The 25172-nt window shown below is 40.2% G+C and overlaps 1 protein-coding gene across 2 annotated transcripts in view; it reads right to left on the bottom strand.

The window, feature by feature from the left end:
• The window catches only part of LOC109406843 (lachesin), a 291521-nt gene that overhangs the window by 75759 nt on the left and 190590 nt on the right, over positions 1–25172 (bottom strand). The window lies entirely within an intron of this gene.

The following is a 25172-nucleotide window of genomic DNA, read 5'->3' as shown; positions in this document are numbered from 1 at the left end:
TGACCACGGCGATGAAACAAAAGAAGATAAATATAGGGTAGTGGAGGTATTTTGGACCGGGCAGGTATTTTGGCCCACCTAGGGAGTTTTATGATATTTATCACATAACCTCTACAAAATCTTGGTAAATTTTTATTGGAGCACGGAAAGTATTCAACTGTGTGATGACCTTTATCTTGGATGTCAGTTAAATATGCTGTTCAGTATCAAAAATAGAGAAAATGTTTTCACTTCCAATGAAACGCACGGAAAAGCACCAAAAACAAAGAAGGTGACAAATTTGTAGTCGGCTTCGAAGAGGTATTAAACTTTACAAATAAATATTTATTTCATGTAAATGTAGTCAGAGCCAAGTAAGAACTCAAAATAAACTGTTCTTAACCTCGGTGAAGCGATAATATTCACTAAAATGGTGGTTTGAAGTATGGCCAAAATATGTTCAACAAAATCAGATGTGGACATATTTTGGACCACCTGTCAGATCCATCTCTTCTGTTCCTTCTAAAAGGAGAAAACTTTCATGCTAATGTATTGTGGGTTTAGCACTAAATTGATTTCCGAAAAAACGTCATTGACTTCTGCTGCCTTTCCTATGCGTTAAACATAACGTCGGAAGTAGTACGCTGTACAGTAAATCTGGTTTTTTATGCAGCGCACTACTTCCGATGTAAAGTTTAACGCATAGGAAAGGCAGCGGAAGTAAATAAAGTTTTTTCGGAAACCAATTTAGTGCTAACGCCATAATAATGTACTCTGAAAACAGATAAATAGATTAAGTTGTGACCTCCCGTGATCTGGGTTGTTTTACGTTTATTTCACAATGAGATTGTTGTGGGTTCGATTTGCTCTAACAACTTTTCGCCAAGTTATTTCGTCTCGATTCGATTTGTGCCCTAACAACTTTTTGACAAATTGAAGTTTTCAGGTGTTCAGTCATCCAGTTAAGAAAAGTTGTCCTTCTCGGCAATTAGTTGATGACTAAGACAATATGTTATCTAATGTAAGTTTGACAAATTACGTATCATTCAAATTACTTTATATTTGATGGCCTTTCCACTTATAACCATATGTGTGGAACGCCTTTATATTTAGCAAAATCACTAGACTTTCACACTTCCTGTGTAGCGTTACGTAATTTATACATGGTGACTTATGTCATGCGATAGTTAATAAATACACGTTTTGCGTAACATTTTTTTTATGAAACATCATACTACAATGCGTAAAAACTGGCAATAGCAACAAAATTTCATCGTTTTTTACCGTTACGTAATTTTTAAACGTTCCCTGCCTCAAAAAATGAATAGAAAAGATGTAAACTTCACGTGGTTTTAACTATGTTTAAATTTTTGCTGAGGTGGCTTTCATTTCATCAATCAATTGAAGTTTATTTTAGTGGGCCAAAATATGTGCACTTGGTGGTCCAAAATAGAAGCCCGAGATCCTTCAGGAGTTTTGATGTTTCTTGTATTTACTACAACAATTTTGAGTTCTGTTTGGCCTTTTTCGACAGAAAACATGTTGCTCTACATAATGCCTAGTGAAATTATCCATTTTTAGAAGTGGGGACCTTCTTTTTTCGCTGCATTGTTCATCCACTTCCTACATACATTTATTTGTTCAACATCATTAAGACAAGACATAATCAACAATAGTACGCCACAATACTCGGTTTGTGACTGCCGCTCTCCATCCTCGGTCGCGCCCAATGCTCGCCAAGTCACGCTCCACCTGGTCCGCCCATCGTGCTCTCTGCGCTCCACGCCTTCTTGTGCCAACCGGATCAGTTGCAAACACCAGCTTTGCAGGGTTGTTGCCCGGCATTCTTGCAACATGCCCTGCCCACCGTACCCTTCCGGCTTTGGCTACCTTCTGGATGCTGGGTTCGCCGTAAAGTGCAGCGAGCTCGTGGTTCATCCTTCTCCGCCACACACCATTCTCCTGCACACAGCCGTAGATCGTCCTTAGCACGCGTCGCTCGAAAACTCCGAGTGCTTGTAGGCAGAGATGGCATGCGCCTCAGAGCGCTTAGTAAGAAGATAAAAAAATACACATTACACACAGCCTGCATGATGAGAAAGAGTGTGTGTAAAGAATTATCTTCTGCGTGGTCCGACTGCACGCGCTCGGCATCGTTGTCGCAAGCAAGAGAAAGTACAGTCCAACACACAGCTCACATCACAGCGCTGCGCTACTCTGTACCGCCGAGAGCCTACAACTTGCAGCTCAGGCAGCGCAGATGTGTAGCACATTCCTAGAAATGAGCGAAGCTCGCGCCGACGAAGTTTGAGCTCTGCGACGTCTCGCGCAGCTGGGAGTGGCAACCTACACATTCGCACACTCACGCAAAGTTTTACGGCTGAGCGATGTGTGTTTGTTGCCGGTCCACATTCGTAGCAAAGCAGAGCGGCGCACATTTGATTGAAGATGTATACGCAGAGCTGTTTATCAGTGTATCTATGCCATCTCTGCTTGTAGGTCCTCCTCGAGCATGGTCCATGTCTCGTGCCCGTAGAGGATCACCGGTCTTATTAGCGTTTTGTACATGGTGCATTTGATGCGTGGGTGAATCTTTTTCGACCGCAGTTTCTTCTGGAGCCCGTAGTAGGCCCGACTTCCGCTGATGATGCGCCTCCGAATTTCACGGCTCACGTTGTTGTCAGCCGTCAGTAAGGATCCGAGGTAGACGAATTCCTCCATCACCTCGAAAGTATCCCCGTCTATCGTAACATAGTGTGGGTCATCGGAACCGTTTTCTCAGATCAAAGCTTTTTTTGTTCCGTTTCGGGTCCTGAGAATCTGTGCAAAATTTGAGCTCGATCGGTTGCGTCTACACTTTGCGCATTGCAATTGAAATTTGTATGGGATTTTGTATGGGAAAACATTCTTTTTTGCATTTCAGCCATAAGTTGAAAAAGTTTGTCTGAAACTTTTTAACCGATACTGTAAAATGATAGCCTAGGATGTTCTGAAAAACTTTGTTGAAGACCGCAAAGCGATCCGATGCTTGTGGAAATAGTTATAACCAACAAACCGCATGCATGTGTTTATGTTTTAACATGTAAAGGAATAACAATAGCAACAAAATCAAGCTGTTTCACCAAGCAATACCAACGCTATAACTTTTTTCATAAGCATCAGATCACTTCGCGGTCTTCGAAAAAGTTTTTCAGGACACCCTAGGCTATATTTTTACTTTATCGGTTACATGGTTTTAGAAAAATTCGAGCTTGTTATAAGAGAGATGCAAAAAAGTGTGTTTTCCCATGTAAAACCCCATGCAAACTTCAAACACGATACGCAAAACGTAGACATAACCGATCGTGCCCAAATTTTGCACACTTATTTGGGTCCTAAAATGGGATCATAAAAGCTTTGATCCGATAGGATACCATTGAATTTTTTATTTTTCCATATAAACGATGACCCACTCTAGTGTACAGCTCTGCCACCGTTCCAAATGTTCTAGCGATAATGTCCATGTCGTCCGCAAAGCACGTTCCCCGGCTGTTGAGTCCGGCTCGTCGCATCACACCTTCCAGAGCGATGTTTAAGAGTAGTCATGAGAGTCCGTCACCTTGTCGCAGTCCCCAGCGAGTTTCGAATGAACTGGATAGTTCACCCGAAATCCTTACGCAGTTTTGCACACCGTCCATCGTTGCTTTAATCAGTCTAGTCAGCTTCCCAGGAAAGCCGTTTTCGTCCATGATTCTCCATAGCTCTGCGCGGTCCATACTGTCGTATGCCGCTTTGAAGTCGATGAACAGGTGATGCGTTGGGACCTGGTATTCACGGCATTTCTGGAGGACTTGCCGTACGGTGAAGATCTGGTCCGTTGTCGACCGGCCGTCGATGAAGCCGGCTTGATAACTTCCCACGAACTCATTCGTTTAAGGTGACAGACGACGAAAGATGATCTAGGATAGCACTTGGTAGGCAGCATTCAAAATAGTGATCACCCTGAAGTTCTCACATTCCAGATGGTCGCCTTTCTTGTGAATAGGGCAGATTACCCCTTCCTTCCACTCCTCCGGTAGCTGTTCGGTTTCCCAGATCTTGACTATCAGCCGATGCAGACAGGTGGCCAACTTTTCTGGGCCCATCTTGATGAGTTCAGCTGCGATACCATCCTTACCAACTGCTTTGTTGGTTTTGAGCTGGTGAATGGCATCCTTAACTTCCCTCAGCGTGTGAGTTGGTTCATTTCCGTCCTCCGCTGCACTGGCGCCGTCGTTTCCTCCGTTGCCGTGGGCTCCCATGCCTACGTTATCCACGCCGTTCAGGTGCTGATCGAGGTGCTGCTTCCACCTTTCGATCACCTCACGTCCGTCCGTCAAGAGGCCTCCGTCTTCATTCCTGCATATTTCGGCTCGCGGCACGAAGCCGTTGCGGGATGCGTTGAGCTTCTGATAGAACTTCCGTGTTTCTTGGGAACGGCACAGCAGTTCCATTTCTTCACACTCCGCTTCTTCCAGGCGGCGCTTTTTCTCCCGAAAGAGGCGGGTCTGCTGTTTCCGCTTCTGTTTGTAACGTTCCACGTTCTGTCGAGCCCTTTGCTGCAGCATTACCGCCCTCGCTGCGTTCTATTCCTCCAAAACGGCAAAAGGTTATTGCAACCATAACAAATTGCAAATGCTCCATAAAAAATTAAATTTGTACCCATAGAAAATTGAATATTGCTCCATAGAAAAATTAAATTACACCATAAAAAACTTAAATTGCACCATAGAAAATAAATGCTCCATAAGTATTATCAAACTACACCACATAAAAAACAATTTGCTCCATAAAAAATTGAAAATTCTCCATAACTTTTAACATTTGCACCTTTTAAAGCAGTGCAATGTAAAGCAATTCAGCCCTGTCGGCTGTCGAATTAAATCATGAGAATATGCTATCTATGGAAGATTTTCAATTTTTCATGGAGCAATTCATGTTTTCTAATACTTATGGAGAATTCTTTGATAATACTTATGGAGAATTCTTTTATTTTATATGGTGCAATTTCAATTTTTTATGGTGCAATTTAATTTTTCTATGGAGCAATATTCAATTTTATATGGGTACAATTTTAATTTTTTATGGAGCATTTGCATTTTTCTATGGAGCATTTGTATTTTATTATGGAGCATTTCAGTATTATTTATTGGTGCAAAATTTCACTTTTAATGAGAAAATTTTATGTTTTACCGGTACATTTTTTATAAAGTATGGAACGTTTTCAATTATTTATGGGTAACATTGCACATTTTCATGGAACATATGTTCATTCTTTATGGAGCGCTTTTTGATTTTCTATGGAGCGTTTCCATTTATTTATGGGTGCAATAAAAAGGCTGCCCTCCAAAACCGTTCTGCACTCTTCGTCGAACCATTCATTTCGTCGATTCCGTTCCACGTACCCGATGGTGCTCTCTGCTGCGTCGTCCACTTCCTAAAGCGGTCTAAAATACCTCCTTTACCCTACCGTCTTCGGTCAGAGGCCACACAGACTGAACATTACTAACATTAGACATCGGACAACACACGTAACAATCCAGCGGCCCACTGGAGAAATTTCCATATGACGAAAAGTTTTCCCCGACTGGAGCGGGAATTAAATTGAAATTTTCCTCAGACATTTTTTCGCTTGGTCAAATTTTAAAGTTTGTTGTTTAAAAAAAATATCTGAAAAAATATGAAAACTGTTAATGGATATTTTCTATAAGCAATGTGACAAAAAAGTTCGGAAAGTAAGAATAAAATTTCCTTTATGTTCTTAAAAAGAAATTATAAATTTCGAGGAAACGACTTTTTAGAAATTTTATTAGCAGTGTGTCCCCCATAGTGTGATTGAAGATTTGATGAATTTTCAAACAAATAATTTTAAACTTTGAGCTTCTACACTACTTTACTTTTCAGTTCTGTCAATCGCTTAATATTCGAGACCCTGTGTAAAATTTCAATTTTTTTTAATTTTTGTTTACATTTTTACACGATATTTTGAAAACCATAAGCCTTGCACACCCTCCCGTCTCCATCATTGTCGGATCTCGTGAAGATCCCAAAGCCATCGCCACAAAACACAGCGTCTCGTTGAGAAAAATCTCATTTGAAATTCCATTCTTGCCCAGAGAAACGTCGTTAGAAGGAACGAAGCTGCACCACACATATGAAACCGCCCAACTCCCTGAAGGAAATACTTCCCTTCTCCGTTGGCTCCCCTCGGATTGTGCTTTGTCCGGACCTAAAATACCACTGTGTTGGGGAAGGGGGATAAAATGCAGCCCAAAGGAAGATAGCCTTGAAACCACTTCTAGTCCGGTACAAGCAAAGCGTTTTACCAATTTTCCCAATGTATACAGTGGGAAATGATACTGCAGCAGTGAATCTCTTACGCCCGGAAGCCACTTTCTTCCTTTCTCCATTTGTCTTGGCCCAGGAGGCGGTCGGTCGGTCGGTCGGTCCGACACGAGTCGAAGTATTATTGTTTTGAATTTGAAATTGGCAATAAATCTACATTTAAATATATAATTCAATGATTGTGTGTATACTATCAAGCACCGTCGTCCTGGGCCTCTCGAGTTGCCGACGGCAACTGACTGTGGGGCGCTATACTTAGGTATAGTTGGCCAAGAGTGAGTGAACTGATTTCTCCTTGGGACTTGGGACCGATCCAGAACAGGAGAGACTAGCCAGCCAAGATTCAGCTCGCTTCCGGTTGGTGTTTGCGGTGAGGATCCGTGGTTCGTTATGTGTGTGTGCAAGTAGTGAAATCAGTATCTATTGAGCAGAGCGTACAATTTCATTGAGCCATTTGTTCTGCGGTGAAACGAGCTGAAAGAGAGCAGGCAGTTGATTATTTGGTTGGAGCACCACCCGAAGGAATCGAGGGATAGAGCCGTTATTGAGGGGGGAGGCGGAAGATACTTTGGAAGAGCCACACACAATTTTCTTGCACTGGAGAATCCTTGCTTACGCCTGAGTCAGCCAGACGAGAATAGATTGGTTTTGTGGATGCTTTGAGTGATGATCAATGAATAGAAAATAAATTTATTTCACTCATGTCCTATTTAATGCCGAGATGAGAAATAGCGGTTTTTCGATGGAACATCTGTGCCAATTTCGATTGAATATGCTTGCCGTAATACGGATCCGGTTATTTTCTTTTGATTATTTGAGAATATTCATCTGACAGGGGTTAGTAGAGAAAGGTGGGGCAAAAGTTCGAGTGGGGTAAGAGCTGGCCCGGATTAAGGATTTTTGGGGCCCGTAGCCAGAGCGTATGTGGGGGCCCCTCAGAGGTACAAATGCCAAGAGCAAATAAGCTTTTTTTTTGTTTTTGCTTGTTTGTGGGGCCCCTAAACGAGACGAGAGTCCGACTGCACACTAATTGTCATATCAATAAGTGATTGGGAGACAGTGCCCGAAGCTCTTGACAATTAAAAACAACTTCCTCGCCCGCTTTGACATACATTTGCACAACAGTGTATGTGTTAGATGTTCATCTAATCCCATCCGAAGGAGGTTTGGATTGAGAAAAGAAAATAACCATGTGCGACTGTGGAATCAAGTTCAGTTCTAGGCCTGCTGGCGACGGAGATAGTCGAGTGACTCCGTAGCTTGAAGGAATAGAAGCGCCCGTCTAGCAAATTGGGAGTCGTGAGTTCGAGTCTCACCGGAGTACGAACAATCCCTGAAGAAATTCCTGCAGTTATGCTTGGAGTAACCCTGTTGGAACTTCTGAAAGTATACCGAAATTATTTGAAGAAATCCCTTGAAGAATCCCGGGAGGAAATCCTTGACAAATTTCTGGAGGAATCCTTTGAGGAATGTTTAAATGAATTCCCGGAGGAGTTTCTAGAGCAACTCTTGGAGGAATCCCTGCAGGAACTTCTGCACAAATCCCTGGGAATTCCTGGCGGAATCCTTGAAAAAACTCCGGTAGAAATATCTGAAAGTATACCTGGAGGAATTCCTGGAGAAACCGCTAGAGGAATAATTATATTATTATTATATATTATAATCGGAGGATTTTTTGGAGGCATCCCTGGGGAAACTCCTGAACGAATGTCTCGGGTATTCTCTGGATAACTTTCTAGAGAAGTCCCTAGATGAATCCGTGGAGAAATTCCTAAAGGAATTCATGGAGGAATTCCTGCACGAATACCTAGAGGAAACTCTGGAGGAATCCCTGCCGAAATTGCCAGGAGGAATTTCTGAAGGACTAACTGAGGCTGCAATGCCGATTTGCATATTCACATGTCGGGTGACGACCATGCCACTTAAAAGTCATGTCATTTCAGACCAACACCCACCCACCCCCCACCCTGGCCCCTCCAGAAAAAAATCCTAGGTCGATTACCAGTATCGAGGGTCAAATAGCCCTCTAGGGCACCAAATTTTTGATTTTGATCTAAATATCATTTTTCGTCATCTAAAATCGATTTAAACATGTTTTGGAAGATGATAATTTTTAATTCTTGATTTTGTGAATTTTGATTTTTGATTTTTATAATTTTTATTTTTGAATACCCCTACACTTTTATATTTTTCCTGGGAGCCTATTTGGTCTACCGATTTTTCAAGACTAAAACATTTTGAGATTTTATGATTATTGTTAATTTTTTTTTTAATTTTTTTCATAGAAAAATTAATTTTCCGTGTAATATTTAGGAAAATATTTTAGTGAGTATTCAACTCCTTTAAACTCTTCTACTATAATAGAATGATTGTGGAAAAATTTAAAATATGTTAATTGTTGCGGTTAACCCTCTAAAACCCATTTTTTTATTTTGATCTAAATATCATTTTTCGTCATCTAAAATCGATTTAACCCTTTGAAGCCGGAGGGGTCATATATGACCCCAACATAGAAACGGCTATATAAATTCACCCATTCGATAAAACAGAATACTGTCTTCGACAAAGTTGTTGCAAATTGAGTTTTCTATTAAGGAAAAATGAAAATATTTGTATTTGGGACTTCATTTATAACCTAGAACATACTGAACGCCATGAAATTTGGAAAAAAAACGAAATTATTGACATACCGGTTGTTCTAAGAGCTGAACTTGGATGTGGGTTACGTTTATATGTATTAATTTAGCCTTTGTCAATAATATGAAAAGGTTTTTTATATTCTAGGATGTTCTAGGTGTTCCAAACTGTCCTATAGTGAAGTCCTTGAAATCTACAAGAATAATTTTAAGTATTTTCGCCACAAATAATAGCATTGTGTAACCTACTGGGATCCGTGAAGCTCTTAACATTTACAATGTCATTTATAGACACTATAGGGATATTCCAGGTCAGCCAAACTACCTTAGAGTTCAGAACTTCAGGTCTACACTTGTAACAGTAGCCATATCTGTTATACTGAGTAACGTTACTAAATCAACCGCGATTACTGGATCAATATGAAGTCTACTAGCTTATTGTGAACCTTTGGGACATTCAGGGTCATTTTAGAACAGTTTTAATGAAGCCCTTCAAATCCACAAGAATAACTTTATTTGTTTTCACCATAAATAATAGTATTTCATAACCTGCTGGGATCCACGAAGCTCTTGAAATTTCAAATGTCATTTATAGACACTACAGGGATATGACAGGTCAGCCAAACTAGAGTTCAGGACTTTAGGTCTACACTCGTAACAGTATCCATATCTGTTATACTTAGTACCGCTGCATAATCAACCACAGTTACTGGAGCAATCTGCTGAAGTCTACTTTTTTATTATAAATCTTTGTGACATTCAGGGTCGTCCAAACTGTTCTATAATGAAGTCCTTCAAATCTACAAGAAAAACTTTACGTGCTTTCGCCACAAATAATAGTATTGCATAATCTGCTGGGATCTGCGAAGCTCTTGAAATATAAAATGTCATTTATAGACACTACATGGATATTCCAGGTCAGCCAACTACCTTGGAGTTCAGAACTTCAGGTCTACACTCGTAACAACAGTTATATCTGCTATACTGAGTAACGTTGCATATTTATCCGTGGTTAATTGATCAATCTGAAGTCTACTTTTATATGATAAAACTTTGGGACATTCAGGTTCGCAGAAACTGTTCTATAATGAAGTCCTTCGAATCTACAAGAAAAACTATGTGTTTTTGCCATAAGTTATAATATTGTATAATCTGTAGGGATCCTTGAAGCTCTTAAAATCTCAAATGTCATTTAGAGACACTACAGCATTCCAGGTCAGCCATACTAGCTTAGAGTTCAGAACTTCAGATCTACACTCGTAACAGTAGCCATATCTGTTATACTGAGTAACGCTGCATAATCAACCGCAGTTACTGGAGCAATCCAAAGTTTACTAGCTTATTATAAACCTTTGGGACATTCAGGGTCGTCCAAACTGTTCTAGAATGATGTCTTTCAAATTTACAAGAATTACTTTGTTAATCGTATAATCGTATCGTATAATCGTAGCTTTGTATAACGAAATAAGTTACCGCTACATCCGTAGACTTAAGGATCTAAACTCAAGAACAGTTTGGATGATCAAGGATATCCGGATATTTCAGGGGACTTACTGGACATGATAGATTACAAATAGTAGCTATGTATAATGAAAGAAGTTACCGTTGCACCCGCAGTCTTTAGGTCTAAACTCAAGAACAGTTTGGATGACCTAGGACATCCTGACTGATCTGATATTGTCTATTAATCTTTCAGAAGACTTACTGAACATCTTAACTTTATATAATGAAAGAAGTTACCGTTACACCCGTAGACTTTAGGATTTAAACTCAAAAACAGTTTGGATGACCAAGGATATCCCGATTGACCTGATATTGTCTATTAATCTTTCAGAATACTTACTGGACATGATAGATTACAAATCATAGCTTTTTATAATGAAAGAAGTTACCGTTACATCCGTAGACTTTAAGATCTAAACTCAAGAATAGTTTGGATGACCTAGGATATCCAGAAAAAATATTCTTCATAATATTTTACCATTTCCATGCTATTGCCATCAAAACTACAGAAAAACGTAGAAAAAACTCTATAATAACGCTTGGAAAAAATCCGGCTTCAAAGGGTTAAACACGTTATGAAAGATGATTCTTATTAATTCTCGATTTCGTGAGTTTCAGTTTTTGATTTTTCTAATTTTTATTTTTGAACATCCCCACACTTTTATATTTTTCCTGGAAGCCTATTTGAGGAACGGATTTTTTGAGATGAAAACATTCTGATATTTTATGATTATTGTTAAAATATTACTACCGTCAAGGCGCCATTCACCGTGGGGGCTCCATTCACCGTGTGCCTTCGAATATTTTTTCATTATTTCCATATTATGATTGAATGATATGACAATTCTCCTTTAATTTCACCAATACAACACTAATGTATTGTTACCATGTCAAAACGCTCATTAGAAACATTTAAAAGTATCATTTTGACACTGAAGTGTGTTTACTTGAAGCGTGTTTCTACTCGTTCACTGCATTCATAGTGAAAAACGAAAACTGCGCTAAGGTGATTTAAGCGATAAACTAAATGTAGTAACGTTTGTATTCCACCGAGAAGCAATTAAATTCACATATCAGGTATGTATTTTGCATTACCGAAGTAAGTTTAACAAGAAAGTACGATTACTCGTACTTTTTAATTGAAACAAAAAGGCACGGTAAATGGGTACCCTAAAAATCAATGGTCTCCATTCACCGTGCCCCATATTGTCCCATATACAGGGGATGGCCAAAATGTTTGGGACAGGCAACTTTTTTTCTCCCACAAAAAAAATCAACATGCTGTAACTTTTCATAGAGTGCATCAAAAGATCTCAAATTTTGACTGTTTGTCAATTTATTATATGTGCATCATTGGTAAAAATTTGGGCTCGATTGATTAATGTATCGCAAAGTTAGAACCGTTCGAGTAAAACACTATTTTTTAGACAACTCATTTTTGAGCTGTCATATCTTGGAAACCAGTAAACCGAATTGAATGAAATTTTGAACGTAAACTAACAATATGTATATGCTTTACCAACGATTAAAACATAAGTACTTTTTAAACTTTGAAAAAAGTTATCATGGATTGACACTTTTTGGATTTTTCTCGAAAAAATGTATTTTTTTTACATCAATGTCAATAAATTTTAGTGTTGATATCCAAAGATTTTCCACTTCTGTTCTCAATTTATCTTTAATCAGATATATTAGAGCCTATTTAGATTGAAGAAAGAACACATTTAGTAATTTTTGTGTGGTATTGTAAATTTGACTTATTTTCCTCTATATGGGTAAAAATTTCAACCCGGTATAACTTGATTCGCCGTGAGAAAATATTACATTTTATAACGTCGTATTAAGTATCAATATATTGTTGATAAACGTTAAAAAATTCATTCAATTCGGTTCACTGGTTTCCGAGATATGACAGCTCAAAAATGAGTTGTCTAAAAAATGGTGTTTTACCCGAACGGTTCTAACTTTGCGATACATTAATCAATCGAGCCCAAATTTGTACCAATGATACACATATAATAAATTGACAAACAGTCAAAATTTGAGATCTTTTGATGCACTCTATGAAAAGTTACAGCATGTTGATTTTTTTTGTGGGAGAAAAAAAGTTGCCTATCCCAAACATTTTGGCCATCCCCTGTATCTAGAAAAAATCGAAAATTTGAACATTCGTTTTTCTAATAATATCTTGCAAGTTATTACTTGAAATAAATTTAATCGAAGAAAATTCCCTTGGCTGGGTTGTTTTGATCATTTTAAACAAAGTAGAATAAAATTTCTCATACACGGTGAATGGGTCCCTACTACCACGGTGAATGGTGACCTACCACGGAATTAGGCGACCCTACTATTCTTTACTAATTGTACTATATCACCAAATTTTGTAAAAAAATTGTACTTCTGTGGATATTGCTTTAATTTTAACCTATAATGAAGGCAATTAAGAGCGGCACCAACAATGTTTATAAGACTGGTGTCAAATGACAGCCTTTATTTGCCCCGAATCCTCTTAGATCCACGGTGAATGGTACCTTGACGGTATTTTATTTTTTTTTCATAGAAAATTTTATTTTCCGTGAAACTTTTAGGAAAGTAATTTAAAAGTGTATTCGATTCCCTTAAACTATTAAACAAGGATAGAACTATTTGGGAAAAATTTTCAATATGTTAATTGTAGCGAGACAGACAGACAGACAGATAATGATTTTAAAAAAAATACGCTTTAAAATACACCAAAAACCATTTTGAGATATACGGATCAGTCCTAAATATCAGCCGAAAATATAAAAATTTTGATTTTCCACGAAACAAAAATTACAAAAATGCTCAAACTATACCCCTTCTAAAGGCGGGGTTGGGTATTAGAGGGTTAATTAATTTCTATAACTAAAATACTACGTATGGGTAATATAAATAGCACTTAATGATAGTAAAGACACGGGCACGATCAATGCTTCCAGTGTGCTTTTCGTAATTTGAGCGGAAGCACGATACTAGACAACAGACTAGCATGCAACGCTTAGGGTCGATTTCTTCACCCTGGCTTAGGCGTTAAGCCAGGTTTACCTATATGGGTAAGCCTGGCTTACGAGTTAAGCCGAGGTGAAGAAATCGGTCCTTAGTGGCACAGCCGAAAGCAGTGGTGGAAATCGAACCCACGCTCCTCAGCACGATGCGACTACATGCTTGGTGACACTAGCCGCACGGCCAGGAAGCCACACAGGTAAATTGCTTGAAACTTTGTGACGAAAGGCTTCGAGAAACTCATTCGAGATTTTTTGACTTTTTATATTACTTTTTTTATTCTTCAATCTTCTTCTACTTCGTGGCTCTACGTCCCCACTGGGACTGAGACTGGGATTGTGAGGCAAGCCCAATGATACACTATGCCCAGGAAGTCGAGAAAATTTTCCCAACCGGGACGGGAAACGAACCCGCCGTCTCCGGATTGGCGATCCATAGCCTTATTCACTAGGCTATCTGCAGATCCTTATTCTTCAATCACTTAACCTAATTTGCAGCTCTATTGTCCTCTAGGGCACTGCGTGAGCGAATCCAATTGGAAGCTGTACTTCCACTTTGTACAGCGCCTAAATGTATTCTATTCTAATTCTACTATATCGAACTGGTTGCCGTTGCGCTACTTTCACTTTCTACCCTATCATGGTAGAATGATGAGCACGAGGATGTTGATGCGTGGCTATTGGTTGTTCTTTTTTCCAGTGTGATTGAGAGTCCATTATGAATTGCCGTTTGCTGATGTCTAAGTATCCGGGTTCGTTTGAGCCATGGGCTCAGAAGAGGGTCAGTGTCAGCTGCTCTCATGGGCAAAGAGCAACTGATGAAAGTGCCGGGGCTGGGATCGAACCCATGACCATGCTTATGAAGCAAACGTGTGACCAATTTCGCCACGTGCCCCGGCTAAAATCATATCTTGGACAGTCCGTTGAAAAACTGGAGTGGCGATTTTCTTCCACAATATCTTCATCTCCGTTGCATCCCGAACTCTTTCTCCATTCTTCTTTACTCTTCTTCAACATCTGCTTGACAATTGCCCAAAATTTTTCAATTGGAAGGAACTGAGGGCAATTTTTATCGATCGATTGTATGCCCCTGCCCGAGCAGGAGAAAATAGCTGAAGAATAACTAACTCAGATATAAAAAACCGAATACCTACAACCTGAATGAGGTATTAAGTAGCCCTGCATAAGAGGTAAAATACCTAAAATAATAACTGGTGTGTATTCTGTGCATAACGCGTGAATAATGATATCAGGTATGGCAATACCTAAATAATAATCGGCGATTTTTCCATAATTCAATAATACCTCAAGCAGTCCTCAACACCAAACCAATAACTCGTTGAGGTATTCCATCAATACCTACAAAATACCAAAATAAGTTATTTTCAATACTTGGACAACCGACCAATACCTTGTCTTGGTATGATACCTGACGTTGGTATGCTCTAGTTATGTGGCAGTTATTCATTCCTGCTCGGGTGCCGGGAACGTATGAGAACGCTGCACACGGTCGATTTGGCTAATTTCAATGATTTCGCAATTTTTGAACCTGATACCGTTGGATTTTCGAACTGATTGTTCAAAACTAATTTTTGGTTCGCGGCGAATAGACAAAACGATCGGGACAGGCAAGATTTTTACTTTTAAAAAAATGTTCAACTAGCTGTAGCTTTTCGAAAAGTGCATCAAATCTTCTCAAATTTCTACTGTAAGTTCGTCAACTAGTTGTGTATCGGTGGTCCAAATTTGGAAAAGATCGGGCCATTCTCCACGAAGTTATAAAGATTCTTGAAAAAGGTAAAATTATCCGATAGCCAACTTCAATCTGTTATATCTCCGGATTCAAATAACCGATTGCAATAAAAATTTGACTATTCATGACTTATATAATGAACTCTGAAAAACATTCGACCTAACTTGAAATTTTTAATAAGAGAAAAAGTTATAGCGATTTTATTTTTTTCTCGTTTTTTAGTAAATTGATCTCTTTTTAATATGCATTCCATTATTTCTTCAATTTATTGGCGGCTATGTTGTTACTTTACTTCAAAACACATTTATGTATAAGTAAATTAGAGGGAAATTTAATGCACTATAATTTTAATCCTGAATTTTGAAACAATGTTGAAGTTTTTGATAATTTGGTGTTTTATTGGAAAAATAATCTAATCGTTATAATTTTCTTCCGTGTTAAGAATTTTAAGTAAAGTCAAAGGTTTTTCCATAGCTCATTATACAAGTCATAAATGGTCAAAATTTCATTGCATTTGGTTCATTGAATCCGGAGATATAACAGCTCAAAGTTGGCTATCTGATAATTATAATTTTTTCAAGAATCTTTATAACTTCCTGAAGAATGGCCCGATCTTTTTGGTCCAAATTTGGACCACTGATACACAACTAGTAGATGAACTTACAGTAAAAATTTGAGAATATTTGATGTTATTTTCGGTAAGTTACAGCTAGTTGAATATTTTTTGGAAAGTGAACATTTTGCCTGTCCCGATCATTTTGTCTATCCCCTGTACTTTCAACCATATTTCATTCGACCAAATGTTCCAAAGCCGTGCCAACCAGGGATGGGAACACACACTTGCAAAGAGTTACATTCATTTACTATTTTCTCAGCTCAGAAGCGTCTTATCAAGAAACGATGTATGAACGACTTTTGCCTTTTGGTTTTGTCTAAAATTTTGCCAAATGGAGTATGAATCGCACATGCATACCAAAGTCGTGACAGAGCTGTGAAAGCGACTCTCCACGAGGTGAGTGTAATTTACATTCACCTTGTGGAGAGTTGCCTTCGCAGCTCCCTCACGACTTCGGTATGCGTGTGCGACCCATACTCTATTTGGCAAAATTTTAGACAAAACCAAAAGGCAAAAGTCGTCCATACATCGTTTCTTGATAGCATGCTTCTGAGCTGAGAAAATAGCAAGTGAATGTAACTCTTTGCAAGTAAGTGTTCCCATCCTTGGTGCCAACTAGTAAGAAACGAAAAGAATGCTGCCAGAAGTCGAATGCTAGTGACCGGTACCCGGCGCAAAAGGGAGCGGCACAGAGTGGAAAGAGCAGCAGATAGACGTATCCATCGCAGTAAAAAAAAACCGCAGCACGAAGAGAGTGTGACTGATGCAGCGCAGAAAAATCTGAACAGGAGCGATATGCGGAGGTTTTATGCAACTATCTATGGTGCGCGACACAAGACTGCGCCAGTGCTCGCCATGTGAAATGATGGGGAAGGTAATTTTCTAAAAAAAAAAACAATGGAGACAGCCAGATGGAAGGAGCGCTTCGAATGGTAGCAGTGAAGGAGCACCCACACGGAGAGATGAAACTACCCAAAAGTGAGTTCTTTACACCCAACTTTGGGGTTGCGTGTGTTAAGCCAATTTTGAGTTGATGGAATCGATGTTTAGGTTGGGTTGATCCCGCTTGAAAAAAAAAATGAATGTGAAAAAAATACCTAATTTTAAGTTTTTTTTACCCAACTGAAATTTCAACTAGGATGTATTCACTAAAATTTGAGTATTGTGCTAGAAACTCAGTGTTGGGTTGACGCACTCGAACTGCAAAAGTTGGGCTGTTTCTCTCTTCACTTTCTGACAACAATAGAAAGGACACATGAAAAGGGAGATGAAAAAGAACTCAAAATACCTAATTTTGAGTTTTTCAGTTTCTCCGTGCGGGAACAGGATCACAATAATGGGTGACGGTCAAGCAGTGGAACCACCAACACTGGATGAGGTTAGGAAGGCCCTTAAGGAGCTGCAGGGAAGGACGAGATCCCGGTAGAATTTCTTAAGCATGGAAGCGAGCGGCTACATAAATCCACCAGGTAATTTTAAAGATTTGGGAGGATATATAATTGCCTAGCAGCTGGTTGGATGGCCTCATATGCCCAATCTACAAGAAAGGACACAGACTAGAATGTGCCAATTACAGTCGGATTACCCTTTTGAATTCGGCATATAAGAAATTGTTGCGTGTCCTGTTCAACAGACTGAGACCTCTTGAGGAGTCCTTCGTCGGCGAATACCAGGCTGATTTTCGTGAGGGCCGGTCAAAGACGGATCAAATGTTCAACCTGCGGATGATCCTAGATAAATTTCGGGAATATAACTTGCAGACTCACCATCTGTTCATAAAGTGAAAAGAAATGAGCTTCTTCAGATAATGTCAAAACATGGTTTTCTGGCGAAACTGATTAGACTAATACGCGTAACGTTTGATGGATCATAATCAAGTATTCAGATCGCAGACGAAGTGTCTACCTCGTTTGTGACCTTGGATGCATTGAAGCAGGGTGACGCTCTTTCAAATTTGCAGTTCAACATTGCACTAGAGGCAGTGATTAGGAGGTCTGGCGTGCAGAGGAATGGTACTATAACCATAAACGGTCGCACATGCTCCTCAACTTTTCGGACGATATTGATCTTATCGGCATCAATCGTAGGGCAGTGGAGAAAGATTATGTTCCTCTGAAGAGAGAGACAGCGAGAATAGACTTGACGATTAACTTTTTCAAGACGATGTACATGATAGCGGATGGAGACAGAGGCAGGCCTAGTGGTGTTGAGGTAGTGATTGATATGGATGTGCTTGAAGTTGTTGATAGGTGACATGGCGTTTCCCATGAAGTGAAAATGCATATTGCAACTGCGAATACGGCCTTTACCAGATTACGTAACCAGCTTAGGTCCTCCCAGACAACCAGTAATCGTATAAGATGTTGCATAAGATGATATAGTGGAGGCCATATGCGTGCATGCCTCCATTTAGGCGCATGTAAAATGTACGCATATCGCCTCCACTTTATCATCTTATGCAACATCTTATACGATCACTGGTTGACTGGGCTATAACTTGCAAATGCCAACGAAATTAGCTCTATATAAGACGCTGACTATTCCGGTTGCCCTCTACGATCACGAGGATTGGACGATAAAGGAGGTAGACCGAAAAGCTACCGGAGTTTTTCAGTGCAAAGTGCTGCGGACAGTTCTCGGTTGGAAACAAGAAAATGGAGTATGGCGCAGACGCATGAATTACGAGCTGTACCAAGCGTACAAAGAAGCGAATATTGTGAAACGTATAAAATACAGGCAGGCTTCAGTGGTCTGGACACGTAATGCGAATGTCGGAAGAAAGAACTGCGAAAACAATATTCAGCAGAGAACCAGGTAGAGGTCGGTGAATTCGTGGGCGGCCGCGAACACGCTGGCTGCACGCGGTTGAAAAAGTTCTGATCCTTCGGGGAAACTGGAGGAACATCGCGCAAGACCGACGAAGATGGTGTTATACTACCAAGGTAACACTGTATTGTGAAGTGGTACAATTACGTGTATCCATGTATTGTGTATACACACGATTGCATGGAACGCTTTCCAATGTGATTCCTCAATCCTGATCTTTGCAATTATACCGCACTCCTCCTTCACGTGACAATTATGGAGGGGCTAGTTGTAAAAACGACCTTTGTAAGTATTTTGGGAATATAGAAACAAACAAAATACGAATAGGGTGCCTGTACCAATTATGGCACAACCTAAGGAAAACTATTTGTACAAAAATAACGAGAAGACCAACGAATGTCAACAATACGTTAAAAGATAGCTTAGTTTCCATACTTTACAGTAAAAATACAGAAACGGAGCCAAAACTTCTTTTAGTACTTATTACAGCGTGTGCCAATGATAGGAACCCTGTGCCAGTTATGGCTACAGTTTTTAACATCGGTTCTTTTTCGCACTACTTGCATGCATTTCTTATGGGATTAGCCATAACTGGTACACTATGGCGATATTAGGTGCAAGGAAGCCGAAATTTTAAGGAGAATGATTTTTTTCTACCATAATTTGAGCAAAATGTGGAGTTTAAATGAGTGCAACCATCTTTTGTGAACGTCATCTGTTGTTCAAATTTTTTTTCTTGTTCATTTACATCGTTAAAGGGTGAAAATCAACTATGGCGAATAATTGGTACTATAGCCATAATTGGTACACTTACCCTATACGAAATTCTTGAAAATCTCAATAATTAAAGGCCATGATTCAACAACAATCTAAACCAGTCGAAATATAAATCAATTCAATTGAAGAGAAACAGTTCTCCGCCCCAGCTCCAGGAACCCATCATTTTTGAACCCAAGGTCATTCCCCGAACTAAGAAACTTCAGCTGACTTGGTGTTTTTCCGCGTCACAGCCAGACATTGTTTGAAATTCTGTTGACTCCACTCCTTTCCCGAGTACCAGTTAAAAGAAACTCAATCAATCATTAATGTTCGATCAACGGAAAGCCGGGCTCGCAAAAATCAGCGAATCAAATTAGTCCCCGTCTATCCTTCGCTCTCTCTCTCTCTTGTTGTCTCGGATCCAACCAGAGCGCGGCGTGGCACGGCTAGGATGCATGATGATGAAATTCATGGCTTCCCGGGATCCCGGGAAAGTGTAATTAACAGAATGGCTTAAAACGAGTCAGCAAACAAGCGAGAAGCACCGGAGACGTGCTCGCGCGATGCGATGGTCAGGACAGAGAGTGGTTGGTTTTGTGCATCACCCAACATCGCATCGGGCGGGACCCATTTCCGCTTGACAAACGACGACCGACCGAAAGAGGGGGGTCTGGTGCAGCAGCGACCATCATCATCCAATTGGGGCATCCTTTTCGGGGTGACTGTAAAATACACAAGGCTGACGTTGCTGAGATCAACTACAAATTTAAGGAGGTCTTTAGAACCAACATAAAACCAAAATAAAAGAATTGTCTTGAACGGTGGTTTACAAAATATTCTCAAAATCCGTTAGACATCATATACATACCCAAGTAAGATTTTTTAGTTGAATAGACTAGAAGAGGTTCTTAGAACCATTTTAAACCCAAAATAAAAGATTCTTGGTTTTATGACGCACTTTAAACCCTCTTCAATGCTAATTTATCATCAAAATGACGTCCATGCGGTTGGTTCAGGAAGAATACGAGTGTAAGTGCGAAACACTTGCTAGTTGTGAGTCACCGAATTAGAACTCGTATTAAAATGCCCAATTGAATTACACTAGTTTACAGCATTTTTGAACTCGGTAAGCTGATGATCATTTTTGGTGTAGAATCAAGCCCTGAGTTCAAAAACGTGAAGGAAAAAAATTACAGTAGAGCGGAAAGTTTTTCGACTTTCCATACAAGGATGATGATTTGAAATCGATTTTTGTTCTGTTTTTAAACAAAGTCGCTAACTTCACATCTCATTCTCCGTAATAAATGCTCCGATTGAGCTGAATTTTTTATTGTAACTCGCCTACATATGAAATGTCAAATAAACGTTGAGAAAGAATTTTTAGATTGTTTTTTTCTTATTGAAAAAAATACATTTCTTCAAATATTTTTGGAAATGTTGCTAAAATTTAAGGAGATTGTCCCAAAAACTCGCCAATATCTTGAATTTCATCAATCTGACGCAAAACCTGCATTCAGATGATCGAATGGTATTGTATTCAGCTTTTAATTTACGGAAATAGATATGAAATTGGTTGAACAAAACGCAAGATATTTGAATTTTAGTAAATTCCATATTTAAAAAAATGTAAAACTCGATATTGAGCTGAAACTAAAAAACTGCTGTACTTAAAATTTTTTGACGCGCTGTTTCGAAATCAGCGCTAAATTGTGCTTCAAAAATTTTGGTCGATGACAGAAGTTCACGACTTTCGTTTTATTTTGTAAACTAGTGTTATTACCTTCAAATTTAGGAGGAAACTGATATATGTATAGACAGATAGACAACATTGTATGTTAATGACTTATCAGTCATTCAATTGTCGCAAAAACCTTTAAGCTCACTCAACCCATCCCATTCCAGAGCCCAAGGTGACCCGTTCCATTTCCCGAGAGAAGTGAGCAAAAGTTGAAATGTAGTGAAATTCCCCCTACCACTCGCCGGTCATCTACCCAAGTCCGCCCGCTTGCACCGCTTTCCTCCATGGCGGATAAGCGATTGTGCGAAAGGCGGAAATCAAATTTGATTAAAACATTCAGAAAGTGAGCGAACGGATGAACCAACGAATTCCAAATGAGCCAAATGGATGGAAAAGGAAAGCAGCGCTGCTAGCTAGCTGCCTGGTCGAGTCGAGAGATGAACACCATCACCGGCGAATGACGACCGAGCAGCGCAGAGATGGATCCATTTGGATGGCCGGCCATCGCATCGCGGGAACGAGTTGCTGGGTTATCACGTTTTTACATTTTCATGAAAAGTGTACATTTGCGTGCTTCTCGGGAAATTCGTTTCCAATCCGTCGTGGACCGGGTGTTGGGAGGGATTGGAGCAGACGGGAAAGGAGATGGACTGACTTCGCTTCGTCAATTTTAGGTATAGTTTTTACTTGGGTTGGTTTTGTCACTTATATATGCAGATTTGAGTGAATTAATAAACGTTCCTGAAGGGATTTACACAGTGTATTCTGTGTATCCTCGCCTTTGGCGTTTTCCAAACGATACTGATCTGGTTTTGTTGCGAACCAGCAACAATAAATCTTTGCAGACTTATGCAAAATGATGCAGCCCAAGTGGCCTTGGTACAAGAAACTTACTTTCATAAGGGGGATTTCTATCTAGGAAACCTGGTGAACCCGGTGTTTGCTACTTTGAGTAATCATGAAATGGCAAACTCGCGTGCCATGCCTCGAGCCTGTGTCCTTGTTAACAACGCAATAGCATCCCCTACGGATGCTTTCAAACACGTTATCGCATACTGTACTTCTAGAGGCCTTCCGCTAATCGTTGGCAGTGATGCTAATGCTCATCATATCATCTGCGGCAGCTCAGACATTAACTTGAGAGGCTCCAGTTTGATAGAGTACTTAAGTAGAACAGATCTTGCATTACTTAACACAGGCAACCGCATAACCTTCATCATGGTATCTGCTAGAGAGAATGCCCTCTACGGTCTGTGAAGATCAAAGGAGGAACCCCTTGGTGGAACTCTGATCTGGCGAAACTCAGGAAACAAAGTAGAAAGAGTTGGAACAGACGACGTTCGGCTGGTTCGGAGGCTATCAGGTCGGCTCGCAAGGCCTACAGGAATGATTCAGCTGGAAAAACCATTGTACAAATGTTTCCAGTTATTGAGTAAAGTCAGTCGGTTAAACAAAATCCTTGCGAAATCTAAGGATTTCCGAGTGAACGAACTTCGTTTGTCAAATGGCGATCTCACTTCCTCTGATGAGGAAGTTCTGGAATGCTTATTCAGCACACACTTCCCTGGATGTGTGGATATTACATCTTCGGATGAACCTGATGTCTTTTCTTGTAGTTCCCTGGCTTCGGCTCGGAGTATTGTAACTATAGAATCAAATGAGTGAGAACTTAACTTCCGTTCTACGCATAATTGTCCCATGCTATATGGGATTCCCATATAACATGGGACAATCGGGCGTAGAACGGCAGTTAATAGCTTTACTCCTTTCAAATCTCGTGCCTCTAGAGCCGACCTACTGATACCTTTCAAATCTCGTGGGGCTGATGAGATTTATCCTATTTTGCTTCAGAAGGAACATGATTATTTCAAACATGTTTTGAAAAAATACTTGTTCGCAGTTTTACTACGGGATATATTCCCAAATCTTGGCGAGATATTACCGTGAAGTTCATTCCGAAACTGGGACGTGCGTCGTATGAAGAAGCAAAGAGTTTCAAACCTATCAGTTTGACCTCTTTTCTTCTGAAATGCTTAGAACGCATTGTGGATCATTACATCCGTGATGTTCATCTGGCCAACGTGCCTCTTCATGTGAACCAACATGCCTACCAATCTGGTCAGTCCACTGTGACTCTTTTACACAAGGTTGTTTACGATATCGAGAAAGCATTCGCTTAAAAGCAATCTTGTTTGGGTGTTTTCTTAGATATCGAGGGTGCCTTTGACAACGTTCCTTTCGATGCCATATTGGAAGCCGCACGGAGTCATGGTATATCTCCAATGATTTCCAATTGGATTCACCAAATGCTCAAAAACCGATATCTCTTCTCGACATTGCGTCTAGCAGGGATTAGGAAATTGAGTGTTTGTGGATGCCCCCAAGGGGGAGTCTTGTCTTCGCTTTTGTGGAATCTCGTAGTAGATACGCTATTAAGGCAACTCAATAATAGCGATTTTCCTACTTATGGTTTTGCCGCCGACTACCTAGCATTGTTAGTTGGTATGTGTATCACCACCCTTTTCGACCTGATGCAAAGCGCCTGTTAGGAATTGTATAAAATTAATTTGTCCGCCACTGTAGCATACCCTCATGAGTTACCACGATCATTTGCACCTATGCAGATTCTCGTGAGCAGTGATAATCTCTCGCAGCATCCCTGTGCGGCTGCTGCGGTGAGACAGTTTAGTTTTATTCCGATCGTCGTCGGTACCGGCATCGTTCTTGTTGATCGACCGTGTGGTCGCGCGCACGAATTTGAATAGATTATTACAGTCCATTATATCATCAAACTGGTGTTATTAATTAGAGTCGAAGATAGTGTAAGGTGACGATATCACCGTTGCCTTTCTACCGCTAATTAAAGCTCGAACAAGTGTCGCGAGTGAACAGGGATTGGCCCTAACAGCGCCCTTCAGGTAGTTGAGGGTTGGTGTCGCCAATATGGCCTTTCGGTTAATCCGAGTAAAACATCTATTGTTCTTTTTACGGAAAGGCGAAACCGTAATGGCGTTCGACCTTTGCGTCTCTTCGATTCTGAATTCGATGTGACTGAACAGGTAAAGTACGTTGGAGTCATTATTGATTCCAAGCTTTCCTGGACACCTCATGTTGAGTTCAGAATCAAGAAAGCTTGTATGGCCTTCGGGCAATGCCGGCGAACCTTTGGTACAACTTGGGGTCTTAAACCCAAGTATGGATTTACACAACTGTTGTTCGGCCAATATTGGCTTATGGATGTCTTGTGTGGTGGCAAAAGGGCGAAATGAGAACGATCCAATCAAAGTTAGGCCATCTGCAAAGGATGTGCTTAATGGCGATGTTTGGAGCGTTCTCTTCAACTCTCACGGCAGCGCTCAAAGTTCTCTTTGACGTTGCTTCACTACACATTCATCTCAAACAAGAAGCACTTTCTTGCACTTACCGTCTGCGGGTACTCGGTCTACTAGAGGAAACTCCTGTGAACCGCACATCAACACACTCCTCGTTGTTTCCACTTTTGGTGAATTGGGACAAAATTGTCCTTGCTCCAAGTGATCTTACAATTGCTTGTAATTTTCCATATAGGACATTTTCCACGAAATTCCTTTCCCGGGAAGAGTGGACATCTGGATATCTGGAAAGAAGTATTTCAGACGGCATCGTATGTTAACACTGATGGCTCCCTTCTCGAAGGTCGAGCGGGTGCTGGTGTTTATTCTCGTGAGCTAAGGCTGCATCAGTCTTACTCACTAGGTAGACACTGCACCGTTTTTCAGGCCGAAATCTTTGCTCTTATGTGCGGAGTGCAATCAGCACTTCAGCAGCACGTAATGGGCAAAGCAATATACTTCTGTTCAGATAGCCAGGCTGCTATTAAAGCACTTGCTTCGGCCAACTCTAGGTCGAAGATAGTTATCGCTTGTCGAACTCAAATCGAGGAGCTGAATTCAGCAAACGCTGTACACCTAGTATGGGTGCCTGGCCAGTCTTCCAT

Source organism: Aedes albopictus, chromosome 3, assembly GCF_035046485.1.
Source record: "Aedes albopictus strain Foshan chromosome 3, AalbF5, whole genome shotgun sequence".
NCBI classification, from domain to species: domain Eukaryota; kingdom Metazoa; phylum Arthropoda; class Insecta; order Diptera; family Culicidae; genus Aedes; species Aedes albopictus.
Note: the sequence above shows the minus strand (reverse complement) of the source record. Positions and strands in the feature narration are given on the sequence as shown.